Source organism: Ambystoma mexicanum, chromosome 5p (assembly GCF_040938575.1).
Source record: "Ambystoma mexicanum isolate Mex_15411 chromosome 5p, UKY_AmexF1_1, whole genome shotgun sequence".
Lineage (NCBI taxonomy): Eukaryota > Metazoa > Chordata > Amphibia > Caudata > Ambystomatidae > Ambystoma > Ambystoma mexicanum.
The window spans coordinates 1,343,841,236-1,343,864,061 of NC_090930.1; positions in this window are offsets into that span (position 1 = coordinate 1,343,841,236).

Consider the following 22,826-nt stretch of genomic DNA (forward strand, 5'->3'; position numbering starts at 1 on the left):
GGCCCGTGCGAGCCGGGTACGCGTATCTCAGGGGTGCGCGGCAAGTGCCACACGCGATTTCAGCAGGGTATGTGTATTTCAGGGGTGCGTGGGAAATTCCACACGCGATTGGGCCCGTGCGAGCCGGGTACGCGTATCTCAGGGGTGCGCGGGAAGTGCCACATGCGATTTCATCATGGTACGTGTATTTTAGGGTGCAGGGGAAGTTTCACACGCGACATCAGCCGGGCACGTGTATTTTAGGGGTGCGCGGGAAGTTCCACACGCGATTTCATCAGGGTACGTGTATTTCCTGGTGCGGGGGAAGATTCACACGCGACATCAGCAGGGTACGTGTATTCCAGGGGTGCGCGGGAAGTTCCACACGCGATTCCATCAGGGTACGTGTATTCCAGGGGTGCGCGGGAAGTTCCACACGCGATTCCATCAGGGTACGTGTATTACAGGGGTGCGCGGGGAGCACCACATGTGAATTGCATGTGTGGGTCCTCCCAGGTGTTCCCTCTACACCCTCCACGGCCCCTGCAGGTGGCTCACACCACAGGGGCCTACCCTGCACATGTCCTGCAGGCACACCATCCAGCATGGCCATGACCCCCAGCCAACCCACATGTCAACTTGCACTACTGCCCACCAACGTATGTCCCCCTGCACCCCCAGCCACCAGGGGCACCCTCCACCAGGCCCCCACACATGTCTCCCACAACCCCCACCCCCCAGCAGTGCAGGGGCACCCTCCACCAGGCCCCTACCCATGTCTCCCACCACCCCCAACCCCCAGCCACCAGGGGCACCCTCCACCAGGCCCCCACCCATGTCTCCCACCACCCCCAACCCCCAGCAGTGCAGGGGCACCCACCACCAGACCCCCACCCATGTCTCCCAGCACCCCCACCCCCCAGCCACCAGGGGCAGCCTCCACCAGGCCCCCACCCATGTCTCCCACCACCCCCACCCCCCAGCACTGTGGGGCACCTGCCAGCAGGGCCCCACCCATGTCTCCCACCACCCCCACCCCCCAGCACTGTGGGGCACCTGCCAGCAGGCCCCCACCCATGTCCAACTCATGTCTCCCACCACCCCCACCCCCCAGCACTGTGGGGCACCTGCCAGCAGGCCCCCACCCATGACTCCCACCACCCCCACCCCCCAGCACTGTGGGGCACCTGCCAGCAGGCCCCCACTCATGTCCAACTCATGTTCCCCAGCACCCCCACCCCCCAGCACTGTGGGGCACCCTCCACCAGGCCCCCACCCATTTCTCCCACCACCCCCACCCCCCAGCACTGTGGGGCACCTGCCAGCAGGCCCCCACCCATGTCTCCCAGTACCCCCACCCCCCAGCCACCAGGGGCAGCCTCCACCAGGCCCCCACCCATGTCTCCCACCACCCCCACCCCCCAGCAGTGCAGGGGCACCCTCCACCAGGCCCCCACCCATGTCTCCCACCACCCCCACCCTCCAGCACTGTGGGGCACCTGCCAGCAGGCCCCCACCCATGTCCAACTCATGTTCCCCACCACCCCCACCCCCCAGCACTGTGGGGCACCTGCCAGAAGGCCCCCACCCATGTCCAACTCATGTTCCCCACCACCCCCACCCCCCAGCACTGTGGGGCACCTGCCAGCAGGCCCCCACCCATGTCCAACTCATGTTCCCCACCACCCCCACCCCCCAGCACTGCGGGGCACCTGCCAGCAGGCCCCCACCCATGTCCAACTCATGTTCCCCACCACCCCCACTCCACAGCACTGTGGGGCACCTGCCAGCAGGCCCCAACCCATGTGCAACTCATGTTCCCCAGCCAACATGTCATCACAATCTATATCCTTGGTCCCTATGGTCAGCCTCCAAATGCAAAACACCCACCCGAGTATTGCATCCACCCACTCATAATTTGCAATTACATCACAAGACACCAATTGCAAGTTCCGAAACAAACACATTTCCCTCACATACACCCAATGGGTGTCAGTGAATCTCAAAACCCATATCATGAAATGCATGAAACCAATGAGATACCACACATTGAAGTTCACCAAAAAAAATATGTATTAAAGGAAACATAAATAGAATCAAAAATGAAGAAACAGAAATGTGAATGTACAAAAATTAAAAGAAGCATGTCTGTGAAAAAAAGCAAAACCAAAAAAAAATTCCAAAGTAATGGTGTCCAAAGTCAATGTCCACAAAACAAAATTCAGTGGGAAATAAAAAAGAAAGCCATTGCTCCATGGTTAAAATGTGAAAAAAAAATACAATCCAACTGTGAACTATGTACATGGGAACAAGCCAGGGTCCATTATCCCAACAAAAGAAAGGAAACCTATCTAACTACACTACCTAATAAAATAAACTATATACAAAAATGTGGCCAATGTCCGAAAGGTCCAAATAAAATCAAAACAAAAATGAAACCTAACATACTACATAACTATGTACAAGGGCAGCAGGCTAGTTTCACGGCTCACTTGTGGATGTCCCTGGCCAGGGCATCATCGAACTCCTGCTCAATGTCCCGGAGGCGGTCCTCCTCCATGGCCCCGAGGGTCCGCAGAGCCGTCGACGTGTCCACCTCCAAACCCCTGCGGATTCCCTCAAGGCACTCGGCCCACCTCAGAGCCCTCCGCATGGAGTTCTCCGCCCTGACCATTGTGAGCCGTGCCTCTTCCGCCCGCTGCCGCTCCGCATCTATGACGTGGCCCAACTGCTGCCACACGGAAGACACTCTCTGTCCTGGGTCCTCCTGCCCTCCGGCTGATGCCTGCCCCTCCGATGTTGAAGGCCCCGAGCCTTCATGGCTCCCACCACGTTGCTGCTGCTGCTGTGCCTCTGCCCGTGCACTGCCTCCTGCTGCCTGCACATCCTCCGCCGGCTGGGGTGCAGTCAGAGATGTGGCCACCCCTGCTGGACGCCCGACTCCCGACTGTGGCAGGGATGCCTCCTCCACCAGCCTGGCCGCACCGTCAGAGGCAGCTCCACAGGGCACCTAGGAGACTGATGGGTGGGAAGATGGCACAGAGGATGACTGGCGCGTAGGGGGTCCAGTTGAGGAGGGGGTCGTAGCAAGCCCCATCAGACGGAGGAATCCGGCCTGGGTGACCTGTCCCAGCAGGCTGACGTGGTCAACGAGCCATTCGAGATGACGTGCAGTCTCCTCATGAAAAGACTGCAGGTCACCTCGCATGGCCTGTTGACACAACGCCACACCAGTCAGGACAGGCTGAACCCGGACCCGGATAGCCATGTCTGCAGGCAGAGGAAGGCCAGTTGATGTGAGCTAATCCCCTGCCTGAAAACGGGTCTGGACGTAGGCATCCCTGCTGGTGCAAGATGATGCAGGGTTAGGATCAGGGACAGGATTGCACACAGGCACCTCGGCGGCGGCCTGTGCTGCCTCCTGTCCCTGGTCCTGCACTGCACCACTAGCACCAGTGGGGTCCCCACCTCCAGACCCCGTCTCTGGTGCTTGCACGGCCTCCTCCTCCACCAAACCCCCCACCAACCTGGATGACTCCGTGCCATCTTCCACTGTTGGGCCCTGTGGGGTCCCAGCTGCCCCTTCTGCTGCCGAGGAGTCCAACTCCAACCTCGGCCTCTTGGACCTCCCCCCGGCAGCTGCGGCCTGGGATGCGGCACCGGACTCCTCACTCCCCGACGAGATGACAACATGGGAGGGGAGCCGAGCCTTGCATCTCCGGCTGGCGGTGGGATCCCCGCCGCTGTGCTCCACAGCACCTTCTCCGCCCTCTTCATCAGTTGACGCTGCAGACAGGGAGAAACAAAACACAGGCATCAGGGCACTGTACAATGGACACATACACACATGACAGTTGTACATGAGTGGCATTGGCAAACCTCAGACATGTCATCACAATCCCCAACACACATGTAATTTCAACTCGCACACATGAGCCATACCACAGCCATATCGCAACTGCCAGCACCATCCATACACATACAACAGCATGAGCAGCCAAAGGTGAGCCAGACATCACATGCAACACAGGAAGTGCACCACACATGTACACACACCACCACACTTGCATGCATGTGTACACCTCTGCCAAGTGTCGCAGTGTTCAGACGGGCATCCATGTCACATCTGCAAATCAGGCTTCCACATACCGCTGTCACATGCATCCATGTTGCATCACTGTTGCACCCTTGTCAAATACACACACATGCTCATGTACACAGTGCTGATACATGCAGCCGAAAACAGCATACATGCGTGACATCACGGACATGTCTACTTACATACACATTCATCCAAACATGTGTGCCCACACAACTGCATTTGGCATGCAAGCCTACACACACAAGCACCATCCATGTCTCACACATTCCAGCCCTCGCATGTGTTAGCCCCACGGCCCTGTACACCCCCACCCATACTCGACCCCATACAAACAGATGTGCAACCTGCACACTACTGAAAAATCACCACACGCACTGCTCACAATCAGGATGCATGTACACTTACCGCTCGACTCCAGACCGGTCTGCCTCTCAAGGACCTGGACGTGGAACGCTGGGGATATGCGTTCCAGGACCCTCATCTGTTCTTCCGGCAAGTGGCCCCGGCGCCCCTTGGCATCCGCTGCCTTCAAGAGGCGCCAGGCCTTGTTCAGGGTCCTGGACCTGAAGTCCTCCCAGCGCTTCTTGACATGTTGTAAGTCGCGGACTGCCACCCCCTCCGCGTTGATGGCAGTCACAATGTCAGTCCAGATCCGAGTCCGTCCTTCCTTGTCGGCGCGGGAACTTCCGAAGAGGGCATCATACTGCCCCAGGTTTTGCTCCACCAGGACACCAACTTCGGTGGCACTGAAGCTGGTGCTCCTCTGCCTCTCTGGCCGGGGGTTGTCAGTGGTCTCAGATGGTGTTTGCCCCGACATGACAAACCCAGAGGCAGGAGTGGGTGGGCAACTGGGTCCTGGGGCTGGGCTGTGGAGCGATGGAATCCCAGTCGGGAGTCTTCGGTTCCAGCAGGGGTGGTCACAGCAACAGCACCCCTGGCTGATGTGCAGGCAGCAAATGGCAGGGCACGTGGGCAGCAGGCAGTCAGGCAGCAGCAGATGGCAGGTGGGAGCGTGCTCGGGGCTCTGGGGGGCAGTAGTTCGGCCTTCTGGGCAGGAGCGTGGTCTTCCGTGTGCTTACGTGTGGCCAGCTTGATACGGAGTGATTTGGCACGTGAAAAATCTGCACGTCAGCATGTAATTCGAGGAAAGGCCCTTAGCGCGTAAGCGCGTCTGTACGCATACGCATTTTCATTGGACAGAAGGCCCCTCAAGCGCAAGCGCCCCTGTGACGTGACGCGTACAGACGTGCATGGGCATTTCAGCGAGCGTGAAAAACTGCACATCCGCGTGTAATACGAGGAAAGGGCCCATGCGCGTAAGCGCGCGTGAAAAACTGCACGTCCGCTTGCAATATGAGGAAAGGGCCCATGCGCGTAAGCGCGCGTGGAAAACTGCACGTCTGCGTGTAATACGAGGAAAGGGCCCATGCGCGTAAGTGACGTGACGCGCGCGTGCGTTTCCCTCAGCACGGGTTAAAGCTGTACGTGCCTGTCATGGAGACCGACGTGTGTTGCTGCTTCCTGTTGTTTCGCGCGCCATCACAAATTCACAGCTATCAAGGACATATCTCTTCTTTTGGCGGGGGTATTGGCTACGCGTGTTTTTCTGCATCGCGCTAGTCAGACGGTGAGTCGCACATGCTCTTTTTCCCACTGCGGGTGCCCCTGTGTATCGCACCCATTTTCGATGTCATAGTAGCCTGCGTGTCCCACGCGTACGTGTTATTCGTGTTACTGGGTGCCACCGCGTACTGCGGGAGGTTGAATCCACGCACGTAGGCTGCAGGGTTGCGTGCACGGTTTTACTGCAGTTTTGGGGTGCCTGAGCGTTGCGTGACCCGTCACCACATCACCGGGGTCACATACAGCCTTGCAGGTGCAGGGGGGCTGTTAACATCTTGCTTCCCACCCCCTTCACCCCAATTGCCCAGGTCAATTGTGGTGTACACCTCCCATTGGCACCACTCCATCTGTGCCAGCACTACTACATCTGTGCCATGGTTGGGAGGGCACCAAAGGTGAGGGGCGCCTCAGCTAGGCGTCCTCTTCGTGGCGGGCGTGGTCGGTGACGTGGCCGTGGTGACCAGGGAGTAGGGGGACTCCAGGGTGTCCAGGGCAGCCACAGAGGGGGAAGAGGCAGGGGTGCGCCACTTGAGCACAATGTTGTGCCATGTGTCGGTTCAGCCATGCCACCACCCCCTGTGGTTCCGGGGGAGCAGCTCCTGCATCTGGCACTGGCACCCGTACAACCCGGCAGTCCGTTCCATCGACTGCCACGGGCCCAAGGGTAGCTGCAGGTGCAGCTGTGGACACCGCCACCCAGGCTCAGGGTCTGCCAGCGCAGGCTGCGTTGGCAATTGAAGAGCCCTTGGTAGATCTCCAACAGGCCAGGGGGGAAACCATAGGGGCACGCCGGGCTGCTCAGACCAAGACACGTGTCATTGGGGCAGTCATGTCATCTGCTGCCCCGAACAGCCGGGTGTTGGCAAGTGCAGGGGCAGATGCACCCAACAGCACCCCGGTTGTGAGTCTGCCAACCAGGACCGTTGCGGTCAATGACCCTGCCACAGCTGATGTTGCTGCGCAGGGTCCATTAGTGGGCACCCAGCTGCCACTGACACAAGTCAGGCCTTTGGTCATCCCTCCACCTGCCACTCCCTTGGCTCAATCCACCGAACCCACTGGCCATACTGGTCAGGGTGGCATTAGCCAGCCAGGGTCTGCGCCACAGTCCAAGAGGAGGAAGGTTGCACCTGCAGCACAGGCTGGGACCCCACACACAGCCACGACCTCCTGCACGTCGAGGAAGAAGCCTTTCTGTAAGCAGGAACTGGACTTCCTCGTGGACTACGTGCGGGGCCACAGCCGTGACATGCTAGTGGGTGCCAATAGTCAGACTACGGCTGCCCAACGTGACACCCACTGGAAGCATGTTGCGGAACATGTCAGTTCATTCGGCCATGAGGTGCGCACGGCGCAGGAGTGCAAAAAGCGTTGGAATGACATCAAGCGCAGCACTAAGGCTAAGCGTGCCTCTAATTACAACTTGACTCTGGTGACTGGCGGTGGGCCTGCACCAGAGGAGGAAGAACTCACTCCGCATGAGGCTCTCGTTGCGGAGTTCATACCACCTGAATTGGTCGAAGGAGTGGGAGAGATGCTGGACTTTGATGCCCAGTCCAGTGAGTGTTGATGCGTGTTTGTTGAGGACGTGTGTGTTTCACTTGTGGGATGTGTTGTGCATGATTGCTGCTACATGTGACGTGTACATGGTTCTGATGTGTAAGTAATGCAATGCTTCCGTCATGCATGTCTCCTCTGACTGCATGCGGGACTCCATGTGGGCATGCTCCCTTGCCCCTCCTCCGCCACTCTGCACCCCAGTTCCACCTTTGCACTGGTCTGCTTCAATCTTGCCAATGTGTAGTTTCTTGTTCATGTGTCCTGTGTAGATGCTAACTTCCAGCGTAGAAACTGCCAGACATATGCCGTGTGGTACAGCCTTAGTACTCAATGCAGGGTATCTCACTTGTACTGTGCATGGTTCAGATGTCCCGCAGGGACATGAGTGCCCATTCATGCTCCATGTGCATTGCATGCATGCCCCTATGTGTCCTTGACTGGATGATCACTGTAATATGAGTCCTTGGTTACATACATTGCCTGCCATCTCATCAGCCTCCCCATGTCAACTGTGGCTCAGTCCTGTGTTGCACACATGTTTAGGCTCTGACAATCTGTGTGGCTCACAGGCCTCAGCCTGTTCAATGGCCAATGACTCTGTACAACTCTTGTTGTGTCTTCTTCACACGTGGGCGGCCTCCAGAGTTTTCATCATGTGTCCTGCCTACTGTCCCAGCATCATTTGCAGTGTTGTAATTTGAATCACATTAAGCTGTTGATGCCAGTCAACACTGCCTGTCAATACGCAGGTGTATGGTCAGCCTTTTGATACCATGCTAGGCATCCCTGCTTTGGTACTGGGGTGGAGGGGTGCTTGGCTTCTAGACATGGTACACATTGAATGCACAATGCATGTGATGTGTGAATTTGACATTGCACTGCCTTCACATTTCCTGGCACACACCATCGAGTGCTTGTACATGTAGGTAGTGAGTGGCGTACACATTTTCTGCACTGCATAGACCCACTTCCATGGAAACTGCCACCTTTCAACAGGTCTGATCACAGAAGCTATTCAAAGTAGACCCAGCATGCATGCCAGGTCATATGTTGTGTGTCACATGTCTGCCGATGCCTTTGCTGTCGGTGTGTGTGTGTGTCGTGTGCTTCTGACATGTGTAGTGACCTTTTTTCTCTCTATCTTTCAGGTGATGACACAATGGAGGCGGAGGATGGTGTTGTCATGCCAGACACAGGGTTGGTAACACCACATCAACCCGGCACTAGTGGGGGTTGTGGGGTGGTAGGCCACGAAAACCCCCAAGTGCTGCAGTCCATCTTGTCTCTGGCTGCCTATGAGTCCAGCCTTGATGACGACTCTGACGTCCATGTTGAGTTGGATGAGCATCAAGTCCATGTGTCAGGGGTGAGTGATTCTGATGTGGACACTCCTCTGTCTGTGACACCTGCACTGAGGGATCAGACAGTCTTGGTTCCTCCGCCTGTGGTGGATAAGGACGCAAGTTCACCCTCCACACCAGTCACTGATGTGTCTGGGACATCACGTCGACTGGGGCATGTAGTCGTGCAGCCGCAGGCGGTGCCAACACAGCGAGGACCCCCGGTCCTTGGGTCCCGCAGGGGTCAAGCCCAGCAACGCGGTCGCCGCGCGCAACCGCTGTATACTGAGTGGGAGCAAGACATGACTGCCAATTCCGAACGGCAGGGGGCAGCAATGGAGAACATCGCTGAGAGCATGGAGCGTATGGCCCGATCTGTGCTCCCCCCTGCTAGGCAGGTGCTTCTCCAGCAGCAGACGGCACGGTCCACGGCCCGCTCGCTCAGGCTGGGCATGACGGCCTCAGACAGGGCACGCCAGGCTGAAATGTCGTCTCTGCGTCAAACAATTGCTGCTCACGCAGAGGCGCACATGGATGCCCTGAGGGAGGAGTATGCTTCCCTCAGATCCACTCTGGGTGTCCTTATGATGTCCCAGAGGCAGAGGAGAGGTTTGCACAGCTTGAGCGTACCATCTCGGCTGAGCTACAGGCTTGCCGGGAGGTGCAGCGGTTGTCCAGCCAGGCCTTGCAGGAGGAACTCCGTGTTACACGTGCTACCTTGCAAGAGGAAGCACGTGTATCACGTGAGGTTCTGCATGCAGACCTATATTACATCGCCACACAGAACCAGGCTCACCTGTCCGGCAGACTTGCTGCTGACGAGGGGCAAGCTGTGGCTAGGTGTGGCCAGGCTACTGTGCCACGTCCTCCTTTACAGGATGAGCCAGACTCGGACGACCATCTATCTCCCACATAGGTCGGGCTGTGCAGGCGTTGAGCCCATGGAGGTTTTTTTTTGGCTCAGCATCATCGCATGTGGATGTTGAGCAGCACCCTGTACCTCCCCCCTCCTGGGTGCCTCCCCTCCCCCCCGGGTCGTATGTGGCCATTTTTGATTTTTCTTTTAGTTTAGTTAGTTAAGTTTCTGTTTGATAGTTAGTTTAAATAGGTAATGTAGGTTTTCCATTGTTAGTGTAATTAGTTAATAGTTGATTTAGTTTAAAATTGCTAGTCTATTGTGCTTTCATGTGACGGTGCGGTGCTTTGTGGCTTTTGAAGGCATCTACTGTCTGTTCCAGCTCGGCCCTTCATGGTTGTCTTGTGTGTGTGTTTGCTGCTTGGGGTCCTTGACTCACATATGCAACTCCTGCCTCCCTTGTCCATGGGCTCGCAAGGATGATTTGGTGTTACAGAATATTACACAAGGGCTTTGGACTGTCATATCTGTGGCATGTCTGGTGCTGTGTGTCTTGTGTTGACACCCCTAGTGGGGATGATTTAGGTGTTATTGTCCACTGTTCAGCTTTTGCTAGATGGGGTGTGTCATGATTAATGTGTACATTGATTGCTATGCATTGTGTAGTATGTTTCATATCTTTCCTGTACACGTGCTTGTTGCAATTCATGCTGTAGATAGTGTTCCACACTTTGGATGTGAAAGACGGACTGATGGTGTGATTTGTGATGTGACTCTCTGACATGGTCAAGTAATGAGATGCCTGATGAGACACACACAGATGACTTTGAAGCATTAATCATGTGTTTCATGCCCTTTCTGCAGGGGGATGAGCCTCCAGAGCACCTTTGCCAGCAGACATGGCCCATTGGACGACGGAATTCCAGACCCGTTTGTTGGTGCCCACATGCACATGTGTGCACAAGCAGAGGCACAGTGATTGCAGACCCACATCCTAGAACTGCTGACATGTTCCAAGGAACTCTAGGCAAGGTGAGCATCACAGGGGGGACACGACACAGCAAAGCTTGCACCAGGCGAGTTGCACATGCAGGCTTAGTCACAGCACTGAGGATGAGCTTAGAAGAATATTGGTGTTGAAGCACACAATGCAGCTCAGATGTGTTTGTGGACTCATGGCTGTTGATAGTAGGGTTGCCTGGGACACATGCAGGGGCAGTGGCACATACCCTCCGGTACACCAAGGTCCATTGAGGCACTTGTGTCAATCATGTAGCCTTCCGAAACATGGAAAGGGGCAGCTCACAGGGACATACAGCAAGGGACATACTCGGGTGCAGTGCATGTCTTTTCCATGTACTTTATGATAAATGCACTGCCAACTGTGTTTCGGTCATGGTGGTACCCAACTTGCTCTGTAGTCATGGCTTGCTATATGGGTCTGTCTGCTTAACCAGAGAACATTGCATGTTGTGTGAATTGTGACACATTGGTGTTCCATTTGCCACGCGCCCACCAGCGGCTGACTTACCGCATTGACTGTGTATGACCCGTCACAGGGGTGATGTTATATATGGGTACGAAGCATCGACCCCAGATTGTCTGTTTGTAGAGTAGTTTGTTGCTATGGGGCATGTTTGGTGTTGTGTTTTTGTGTAATTGGCATGTACAGGTTGTTGACTGTGGCTCTCTTTGCAGCATTGCAGTGCTCCTGTAACCGGACCTGAGAGTGCGCAGGCAGGAGGCCAGCACTCAAAACCAGAGCTAAGTGTCTTGTTGTTTTTCTTTCGAACTGCTATGCACAGGCTTGCTGGGGAGTGTACTGATGCATGGATATATGTGTGGTTCAATTTGGTATGTTTTTTCTCCCTAATCACCCATGATCCTATGCAATTTTGAAACCTGTACCCTCTACCCGGTGTTCCTGCTTCCCGTACCTATCCAAGCAACGTTCCCTGACCCTCTTTCCCCGCTGGGGTTGCGGATGCCTGTGTAAGCCCCGAACTTGCAGGCGCCAAAACCCTAGAGGGGGTGGTTGGTTCGTACCACTCCTGAGCCTGGACTACAGAAGGCCATGACAATGATGTCCAAGTTTGTTTGGATTGTGTATGTGTTCATGCAGGTTGTACATTTTCGTGCATTCCCTAGTTTCATGTGTCATTCCTCCTCCCCTCTCCTGCCACTCATTCCAGTCATCCAGTGTGTCAACACCTGTCCCGACTGCATATCCCTGAACCTCCTTCCCCACCAGGGTCTCAGGGGCCTGTGTGAGTTTGACCTTGCAGGCACCCGGGACATGGTGGGGGTGGTTGTTTCGTGACACTCCCGCGCCTGTACATGGGACCTGTGACAGTACACATCCATTCATGGTGCATCATCCTATGTCATGTACCACACATGTCTCACATCCTGTCGTGACATTGTTTTGCTGTGCTGTCTTGGTTGTTGCATCATTGTGGTAGTACTTGGCCTTTGTGAGGTACTGCTACGTCAAGTCATCTACTGGAGGGTGTTCGGGTTCGTTTTTATGCCTTGGATTTTGTGATTTTGGAAATGAGTGTGGATTCTGAGGGTTCAGGCATCTTTTTACACACAAGGTGGGAGATGGTGACGAAAGGGTAAAGGTGATCCTGTGGCCAGGTGGAATTGAGGGTTGGAGGCTCCATGACCCAGGTGCAGTTGTTCAGTGGGTCATGGTCATTTGTGAGGGAGGGGGGGGGTGTTGTTGATAGTTGCCTTGCCCTGCAGTGTGATGGTGGTATCATATGTACATGTTGTGTTCTGCTGATCAATGCCTGTTCATGTGTTGTGTTTTCCTTTCAGGTGCAAGGGGATAGTTGTGCTTTGACATGCTGGTGAATGTTCACATGTGATGTGTAGGGAACACTGATGGTCACTTGAGTGCACATGCATATGTGTCCTTGCAGAACCACACACTTGCACTCTGATGCACTACATGTACTCCCACCCTTGCATATCCACTTGTACACTGTTTGCCTTTTGGTGCCCACTGTGTCCCTGCAGCACATGTTCTGTGACCGATTATGGATCCAGTACATGCCTAATTTGATGTTTGATGTGGCCTGTCACTTAGATGTGATGCTCAGGGTGTTCATCACACACAATGGCTGTTCACTCTGCTGTGCGCTGAGCAGTGTGTTGCAGGAGTAGGACACTGCACACATGAGCTGCAGTGTTGATTTTGCTATGCATAATGTGCATGTAGACAGGCATTCATTGTTATGTTACGTCTACGACTGTTGTAATGCATTTGGAAATGACTTATTTTGGGTGGGAGATTTTGTTGGTCTGTCATTTCATCTGATTCCGGGTCAGGCATCATTGTCTGATGCCACTGTACATTTAGGACATGGCAATGTGTACCTTAGCGTTACTGTGTTGATGTATGGGCATTGCTTGCCATGTCATGTTGATGTTTGGGAGGGTTTGAGTGACATGACAGTGATGGCCATGGCCTGTTTTGCAGGTATGTGTGATGCACACCTTGCATGTCAGGGTCATCCGCTTCTCAGAGCAACTAGCTGGGGGTAGATTTCTCTCCGCGGCAGGGCCCTCCCCCTGGAACAGACTTCCTGCCTGACTTGAACTTGAGGGGAACCATCTCCAGTTCTGGAAGCACCTCAAGACCTTCCTCTTTGCTTCTGCTTACTCTCTGCCTCTCCCTTGCAGAATTCTTCACTGGAACTGCACAGGAGCTGCAACTGGGCCACTCTCACCGACCTCGGTCCCTGGCCCAGCCACTCTCCACTTGCACTGCCTCCCTGGCAACCCCTGCACTGCAGTACTGTCTCTCTATCCCTACAGCCCTCCCTTCCCAGCACTTGTCTGCACTTACCTTTGCAGTTGCCACCAGCCGACCTATGTATTATTTTTTTGGGCTACTTCCCCTGTACTGGACTCCCCCCCACCCTTCCCCTTGCACTTTTCCCTTCCCCCTACCCCTGCACTTGCACGATCTCAATGACACCTGGCCTAGTAGTACCGTTGTCTGTCTTCCCTTGTTCCCCCCTCCCTGCCTCATTGCGCCTTGAAATACTTGTGTATGGGCCATATCATGTCATATGTCATATGTGTGCCTTTTGGTCACACAGGATAGCTTGTGTTTAAGTAGCTAGGGATGAAGATGATGTGGCACTTCCATGGCAACTATCTCAGGGTGGTAGGGTTGTGACAGTTGACTGTCTCTTTGTCATCATCGATTGTCACCTGGTATGTGCCAGGCCTGTGTGCACTCCGCAGGGGTGGGAGTTTAGGTGAAAAATGTGGCCACAAGCTGGGTCCGGGCTTCCTCGCCACGTGCCCTGTCCCCTCCCATGGGCAGCGCCTGTGCCTGTGGTTGTGGATGTGGGGGCACCACCATGTCCACCGGGACGCCCTGCCGTGTTGCAACATTGTGCAGGACACATGCAGCCACAATGATCCTGCACACTACTGGTGGTGCATAGAGTAGTTGCCCACCAGAGCGGTCAAGGGAGCGGAAACGTGACTTGAGCACTCCGAATGTGCGCTCCACTATGCCCCTGGTTGCAATATGGGCGGCGTTGTATCTTACCTGGGGTGGTGTGGTGGGGTTCCGGATTGGCGTCATCATGTGGTTGCTCAGAGGGTAGGCACTGTCCCCTGGGGCGGTGATAATAGTTGAGATTATTAGGGTTTGGATATTTGTCTGTGTGTGACTTGCATGCATGTGCAAGGGCATTTGTACTGACCTAGGAGCCATGTGTCACCATGCTGCCCAGCTTCCAGGGCCCGGCTCAGGGCGGACATTCTGTATATGAAACTGTCATGGGTGGAGCCAGGGTAGTTTGCATAGACAGAGGTGATGATTCCCTTTGCATCACATACCACCTGTACATTGATGGAATGCCAGTGCTTGCGGTTTCAGTAGATGTGCTCAGTGGCCCTAGGTGGACGTAGGGCCACATGGGTGCAATCTATGGCACCGAGCACTTTGGGGAAGTGTGCCACCCTGAAAAAATCCAGGACAACGGCCTGCCTTTCTGCGGGTGTTCTGGGCATGTATATGTGCCTGCGGACTGAGGGGCGCGCTGTCATGATTGCCAGTACCTGATGTAGGCAGCGTGACTGCGTGGCCTGTGAGACCCCCCCCACTATGGCAGTGGTCCGCTGAAATGACCCAGTGGCCAAAAAATGCAGGACATTGAGCAGTTTCTCCAAGGGGCTCAATGCTTGGGAGCAAAGGGTGGGGGATGTGAGGTCATCTTCCCACTCCCTGACCAGGTCTAGGATGATATGGGGTGGAAACCTATACCTGCTGTAGACCTGGTCGTCAGGCATCCCAAAAAGGCTTGTCCGTGGTGCGAAAATGCGTGCCCTGGCTATTCTCCTCCTCCTGCGGTGTCCGACGATCAGTGCAGCGACAAATGGGGCATTCATCGTGGCTGTATATACGCGTTTGTTGTTTGCGCGCACTTTTATGCTGTGCGCGGGGACGCCTCCGCCTGCCTTCGTGTGGGCGGACGCGTTGACACCTGTGCACGTCTTTTGCCGTGCGCGGGTTTCCCGTATTCGGATACGTGGTAAGACTGTACGTCCGAGTGTCATCGCGTGTGATCGGAGGGGAGTGAGCGTACATGCGATTGGCCTGGGTACGTGTGTTTCGGGGTGCGCAGGAAGTTCCACACGCGATTAGGCTGGGTACGTGTGTTCCGGGTGCCGGGAACTTTCACACGCGATTGGTGGAAATCAACGTGTGTTCTGTCATCACGTGCAATGAGGGAAACACCCGCGCGCGTCACGTCACAGATGCGCTCACGCGCTAAGGGCCTTTGGTCCAATGAAATCGCATATGCGTGCTGCCGTGCATACGCGCTTAGGGCCTTTCCTCGAATTACACGCTGACGTGCAGATTTTTCATGTGCCAAATCACTCCGTATCAAGCTGGCCACGCGTAAGCACACGGAAGACCACGCTCCTGCCCAGAAGGCCGAACTACTGCCCCCCAGAGCCCCGAGCACGCTCCCACCTGCCACCTGCTGCTGCCTGACTGCCTGCTGCCCACGTGCCCTGCCATTTGCTGCCTGCACATCAGCCAGGGGTGCTGTTGCTGTGACCAACCCTGCTGGAACCGAAGACTCCCGACTGGGATTCCATCGCTCCACAGCCCAGCCCCAGGACCCAGTTGCCCACCCACTCCTGCCTCTGGGGTTGTCATGTCGGGGCAAACACCATCTGAGACCACTGACAACCCCCGGCCAGAGAGGCAGAGGGGCACCAGCTTCAGTGCCACCGAAGTTGGTGTCCTGGTGGAGCAAGTACTGGGGCAGTATGATGCCCTCTTCGGAAGTTCCCACGCCGACAAGGAAGGACGGACTCGGATCTGGACTGACATCGTGACTGCCATCAACGCGGAGGGGGTGGCAGTCCGCGACTTACAACATGTCAAGAAGCGCTGGGAGGACTTCAGGTCCAGGACCCTGAACAAGGCCCGGCGCCTCTTGAAGGCAGCGGATGCCAAGGGGCGCCGGGGCCACTTGTCGGAAGAACAGATGAGGGTCCTGGAACGCATATCCCCAGCGCTCCACATCCAGGTCCTTGAGAGGCAGACCCGTCTGGAGTCGAGCGGTAAGTGTACATGCGTCCTGATTGTGAGCAGTGCGTGTGGTGATTTTTCAGTAGTGTGCAGGTTGCACATCTGTTTGTATGGGGTCGAGTATGGGTGGGGGTGTACAGGGCCGTGGGGCTAACACATGCGAGGGCTGGAATGTGTGAGACATGGATGGTGCTTGTGTGTGTAGGCTTGCATGCCAAATGCAGTTGTGTGGGCACACATGTTTGGATGAATGTGTATGTAAGTAGACATGTCCGTGATGTCACGCATGTATGTTGTTTTCGGCTGCATGTATCAGCACTGTGTACATGTGTATGTGTGTGTATTTGACAAGGGTGCAACAGTGATGCAACATGGATGCATGTGACAGCGGTATGTGGAAGCCTGATTGGCAGATGTGACATGGATGCCCGTCTAAACACTGCGACACTTGGCAGAGGTGTACACATGCATGCAAGTGTGGTGGTGTGTGTACATGTGTGGTGCACTTCCTGTGTTGCATGTGATGTCTGGCTCACCTTTGGCTGCTCATGCTGTTGTATGTGTATGGATGGTGCTGGCAGTTGCGATATGGCTGTGGTATGGCTCATGTGTGCGAGTTGAAATGACATGTGTGTTGGGGATTGTGATGACATGTCTGAGGTTTGCCAATGCCACTCATGTATAACTGTCATGTGTGTATGTGTCCTTTGTACAGTGCCCTGATGCCTGTGTTTTGTTTCTCCCTGTCTGCAGCGTCAACTGATGAAGAGGGCGGAGAAGGTGCTGTGGAGCACAGCGGTGGGGATCCCACCGCCAGCCGGAGACGCAAGGCCCGGCTCCCCTCCCATGTTGTCATCTCGTCGGGGAGTGAGGAGTCCGGTGCCACGTCCCAGGCCGCAGCTGCCGGGGGGAGGTCCAAGAGGCGGAGGTTGGAGTTGGACTCCTCGGCAGCAGAAGGGGCAGCTGGGACCCCACAGGGCCCAACAGGAGAAGATGGCACGGAGTCATCCAGGTTGGTGGGGGGTTTGGTGGAGGAGGAGGCCGTGCAAGCACCAGAGACGGGGTCTGGAGGTGGGGATCTCACTGGTGCTAGTGGTGCAGTGCAGGACCAGGGACAGGAGGCAGCACAGGCTGCCGCGGCGGAGGTGCCTGTGTGCAATCCTGTCCCTGATCCTGTCCCTGCATCATCTTGCACCAGCAGGGATACCTATGTCCAGACCCGTTTTCAGGCAGGGGATGAGCTCACGTCAACTGGCCTTCCTCTGCCTGTGGACGTGGCTATCCGGGTCCGGGTTGAGCCTGTCCTGACTGGTGTGGCGTTGCGTCAACGGGCCATGCGAGGTGACCTGCAGTCTTTTCATGAGGAGACTGCACGTCATCTCGAATGGCTCGTTGACCACGTCAGCCTGCTGGGACAGGTCACCCAGGCCGGATTCTGCCGTATGATGGGGCTTGCTACGACCCCCTCCTCAACTGGACCCCCTACGCGCCAGTCGTCCTCCGTGCCATCTTCCCACCCATCAGTCACCTGGGTGCCCTGTGGAGCTGCCTCTGACGGTGCGGCCAGGCTGGTGGAGGAGGCATCCCTGCCACAGTCGGGAGTCGGACGTCCAGCAGGGGTGGCCACATCAACGACTGCACCCCAGCCGGCGGAGGATGTGCAGGCAGCAGGAGGCAGTGCACTGGCAGAGGCACAGCAGCAGCAGCAACGTGGTGGGAGCCATGAAGGCTGGGAGCCTTCAACATCGGAGGGGCAGGCATCGGCCGGAGGGCAGGAGGACCCAGGACAGAGAGTGTCTTCCGTGTGGCAGCGGTTGGGCCACGCCTTAGATGCGGAGCGACAGCGGGCGGAAGAGGCACGGCTCACAATGGTCAGGGCGGAGAACTCCATGCGGAGGGCCCTGAGGCGGGCCGAGTGCCTCGAGGCAATCCGCAGGGGTTTGGAGGTGGACACATCGACGGCCCTGCGGACCCTCAGGGTCATGGAGGAAGACCGCCTCCGGGACATTGAGCAGGAGTTCGATGATGCCCTGGCCCGGGACATCCACAAGTGAGCCGTGAAACTAGCCCGCTGCCCTTGTACATAGTTATGTAGGTAGTGTTAGGTTTCATTTTTGTTTTGATTTTATTTGGACCTTTCGGACATTGGCCACATTTTTTAGATAGGTTTCCTTTCTTTTGTTGGGATAATGGACCCTGGCTTGTTCCCATGTACATAGTTCACAGTTGGATTGTATTTTTTTCACATTTTAACCATGGAGCAATGGCTTTCTTTTTTATTTCCCATTGGATTTTGTTTTGTGGACATTGACTTTGGACACCATTACTTTAGAATTTTATTTTTGGTTTTGCTTTTTTTCACGGACATGCTTCTTTTAATTTTTGTACATTCACATTTCTGTTTCTTCATTTTTGATTCTATTTATGTTTCCTTTAATACATATTTTTTTTGGTGAACTTCAATGTGTGGTATCTCATTGGTTTCATGCATTTCATGATATGGGTTTTGAGATTCACTGACACCCATTGGGTGTATGTGAGGGAAATGTGTTTGTTTCGGAAGTTGCAATTGGTGTTCTGTGATTTAATTGCAAATTATGAGTGGGTGGATGCAATACTCGGGTGGGTGTTTTGCATTTGGAGGCTGACCATAGGCAACAGGGATCTAGATTGTGATGACATGTTGGCTGGGGAACATGAGTTGCACATGGGTGGGGGCCTGCTGGCAGGTGCCCCACAGTGCTGGGGGGGTGGGGGTGGTGGGAGACATGGGTGGGGGCCTGGTGGAGGCTGCCCCTGGAGGCTGGGGGGTGGGGGTGGTGGGAGACATGGGTGGGGGCCTGGTGGTGGGTGCCCCTGCACTGCTGGGGGGTGGGGGTGCTGGGAGACATGGGTGGGGGCCTGCTGGCAGGTGCCCCACAGTGCTGGGGGTGGGGGTGGTGGGGAACATGAGTTGGACATGGGTGGGGGCCTGGTGGAGGGTACCCCTGCACTGCTAGGGGGTGGGGGTGGTGGGAGACATGGGTGGGGGCCTGGTGGAGGCTGCCCCTGCACTGCTGGGGGGTTGGGGGGTGGGAGACATGGGTGGGGGCCTGGTGGAGGCTGCCCCTGGTGGCTGGGGGGTGGGGGTGCTGGGAGACATTGGTGGGGGCCTGGTGGAGGCTGCCCCTGCACTGCTGGGGGTGGGGGTGGTGGGAGACATGGGTGGGGGCCTGGTGGAGGCTGCCCCTGGTGACTGGGGGGTGGGGGTGGTGGGAGACATGGGTGGGGGCCTGGTGGAGGGTGCCCCTGCACTGCTGGGGGGTGGGGTGGTGGGGAACATGAGTTGGACATGGTGGGGGCCTGCTGGCAGGTGCCCCACAGTGCTGGGGAGGTGGGGGGGTTGGAGACATGGGTGGGGGCCTGGTGGAGGCTGCCCCTGGTGGCTGGGGGGTGGGGGTGGTGGGAGACAAGGGTGGGGGCCTGGTGGTGGGTGCCCCTGCACTGCTGGGGGTGGGGGTGCTGGGAGACATGGGTGGGGGCCTGCTGGCAGGTGCCCCACAGTGCTGGGGGGTGGGGGTGGTGGGGAACATGAGTTGGACATGGGTGGGGGCCTGCTGGCAGGTGCCCCACAGTGCTGGGGGGTGGGGGCGGTGGGAGACATGGGTGGGGGCCTGGTGGAGGCTGCCCCTGGTGGCTGGGGGGGTGGGGGTGGTGGGGGACATGGGTGGGGGCCTGGTGGAGGCTGCCCCTGGTGGCTGGGGGGTGGGGGTGGTGGGAGACATGGGTGGGGGCCTGGTGGTGGGTGCCCCTGCACTGCTGGGGGGAGGGGGTGGTGGGGAACATGAGTTGGACATGGGTGGGGGCCTGTTGGCAGGTGCCCCACAGTGCTGGGGGGTGGGGGTGGTGGGGAACATGAGTTGGACATGGGTGGGGGCCTGCTGGCAGGTGCCCCACAGTGCTGGGGGGTGGTGGGGAACATGAGTTGGACATGGGTGGGGGCCTGCTGGCAGGTGCCCCACAGTGCTGGGGGGGTGGGGTGGTGGGAGACATGGGTGGGGGTCTGGTGGAGGCTGCCCCTGCAATGCTGGGGGGTGGGGGTGGTGGGAGACATGGGTGGGGGCCTGGTGGAGGGTGCCCCTGCACTGCTGGGGGGTGGGGGTGGTGGGAGACATGGGTGGGGGCCTGGTGGAGGGTACCCCTGCACTGCTGGGGGTGGTGGGAGACATGGGTGGGGGCCTGGTAGAGGGTGCCCCTGGTGGCTGGGGGTGCAGGGGGACATGCGTTGGTGGGCAGTAGTGCAAGTTGACATGTGGGTTGGCTGGGGGCATGGCCATGGTGGATGTTGTGCCTGCAGGACATGTGCAGGGTAGGCCCCTGTGGTGTGAGCCACCTGCAGGGGCCGTGGAGGGTGTAGAGGGAACACCTGGGAGGACCCACACGTGCAATTCACGTGTGGTGCTCCCCGCGCACCCCTGTAATACACGTACCCTGATGAGATTGCGTGTAGAACTTCCCGCGCACCCCTGTAATACACGTACCCTGATGGAATTGCGTGTGGAACTTCCCGCGCACCCCTGGAATACACGTACCCTGCTGATGCTGCGTGTGATACTTCCCCCGCACCCTGAAATACACGTACCCTGATGAGATCGCGTGTGTAACTTCCCGCGCACCCCCGAAATACACGTACCCCGCTCAATCGCGTGTGTAACTTCCCGCGCACCCCCGAAATACACGTACCCCGCTCAACCGCGTGTGTAACTTCCCGTGCACCCCCGAAATACACGTACCCCGCTCAATCGCGTGTGTAACTTCCCGCGCGCCCCCGGAATACACGTACCCCGCTCAATTGCGTGTGTAATTTCCTGCGCACCCCCGATGTACACGTACCCCGCTCAATCGTGTGTGTAACTTCCCACGCTGCCCCGAAATACACGTACCCCGCTCGATCGCGTGTGTTACTTCCCGCGCACCCCCGCAATACACGTGCCCCGCTCGCACAGGCCCAATTGCTGTATGTTGCCACTTTTGTGATGCCCTGGGACTCTACTGCCTGCCTTCGTGTGGCGGACGTGTTTCAGCTTGTGCGTGTCTTTGGCTGTGCGTGGCTTTGCCCTATTCGATTCCATGAATACGTGTGGTTCGAGTGCGTGTGGGCGTTCCGTCTGCTTCCCTGCAGTACATCCCCAGTTACGCCCTTATTTTCGCGCGTTGTTCCCCATTCCGCGCGTTACGCCCCGTGTCCCGCCCACTTTCTGGTGTATGCGCCGAGGTTGTGCGCTTTCACTGTGCGCGTTGCGCACGCCTTTCGGGATGTTGCAGTGACTTGTGCGCCATGCACGGGTTTGGCGCACATCCCGAGGTAAACACGCGCAGGGACTTCCATGAATCGCACGCGTGCGCGTGCGCCTGTTTTTTTGCGCTTGCGCCTGCTTGCGCTAAGATTTTCGGTGCACATTTGTTCCATGAAACGTCCCCTGTGTGTTTTCTCCGTTGGAGCTTTTTTTTCTGGGATTGTTATCCATTTTGTCATGGTTTCTTTTGGCTTAACGATGGGCTTTAATTTGCAATTGTGTTTGTTGTGTTTTTGGGTGTTTAGTTACTGAAACTGGCATCTGTTTTTTAAAAGACGTCTGTCCAGTAGGCTTAGCTTCATTTGTCTTTGTCCCAACTTTTGATGGTAGCGTAAGGTTTTTGGTTTTTCCTTCACGATTTAGCTTAGGGTTTTGTTTGTTCTTGTCAGGGATATCCTTTTCATGTAGCTTCTTTTTTTTCTGATGTAGCTTGATAGACTCTTCTTCAGATGATATTTCCTTTGTACCAGTCGGTATATTCACTTGAGTATTCTCCACATTCTTTTGTGGGCTACTTGTTAAGGTGTCTCTCGGGTGACTGTCCTGAGGCGTCACTAGTAGCTCCTTTTCTGTGAATGTTTCTAAAATGCTTTGTCGTAAGGTTTGAGTGCCGATGGTAAGGGATTTATTTTTAAAACGAAAGACCTCTTGTCTTTGGTGTTCCAGTATACTAATTGATGTTTGTTGTTTGTCAGTCATTGTGCCTTGATCTCTTGTATTTTCCTTCCAGGCTTCTGCGGCCATTATGTAGCCTTCTAGGTGGATCAGTTTTGAGCTTACAGAAGCTAGCAGCGATGTGTGATCTTTTAGAGTTTCATTGAGCGATTCATAAAGCTTTCCGAAAGGCGCCAGGGCTATGGTCACCGCTGCCATTATGGAAAAGATGTCAGGTTTTTTGCGAGGAGAGTTTTTTCTAAGGATTTGGAAGATTCTCTGTCCCTCTTTCCTTTAGTTGGGGTTGGCAGGAATGATCGAGATATGTCCACCGGGGTGTCTTCTCTATGCTGTTGAAGTGTCAATTTCACCCTCAAAGTCTTCTCTCTTTGTTTTGAAGCTATGGGCTCATTGTAGTTTGAGGAGGCCTCTTTATGTCCAGCCTCTTTACTGTCTTTTTCATTGGCTACTGTGCCATTTGGTATCGGGGATTGGAGGAGCTGCCCTGGAGTATTTTTCTCTTTCTCTGGTGTCCTATTCCTCATGTTTTCGGTGAGGACGCTTGTTTCTGTTCCTCGGGGAACCCCTGCACCACATGGTTTGGTTGACTGTGCCTTGAGCAGAAGACTCTCGCCATGGGTGCTAAACATTTTAGGTTGGCCGTAATACCAACGAGCTTGACGAGCTGGTGGCTCGTCTAGAGGGGTCAGTTCAGTTTTCGACTTTTTGTAGAGTTTCTCACAGGGTGATGATGGGATCCCCTCTAGTATTTCGGCGTCTGATTGGCTTGTGGATTGAGTTC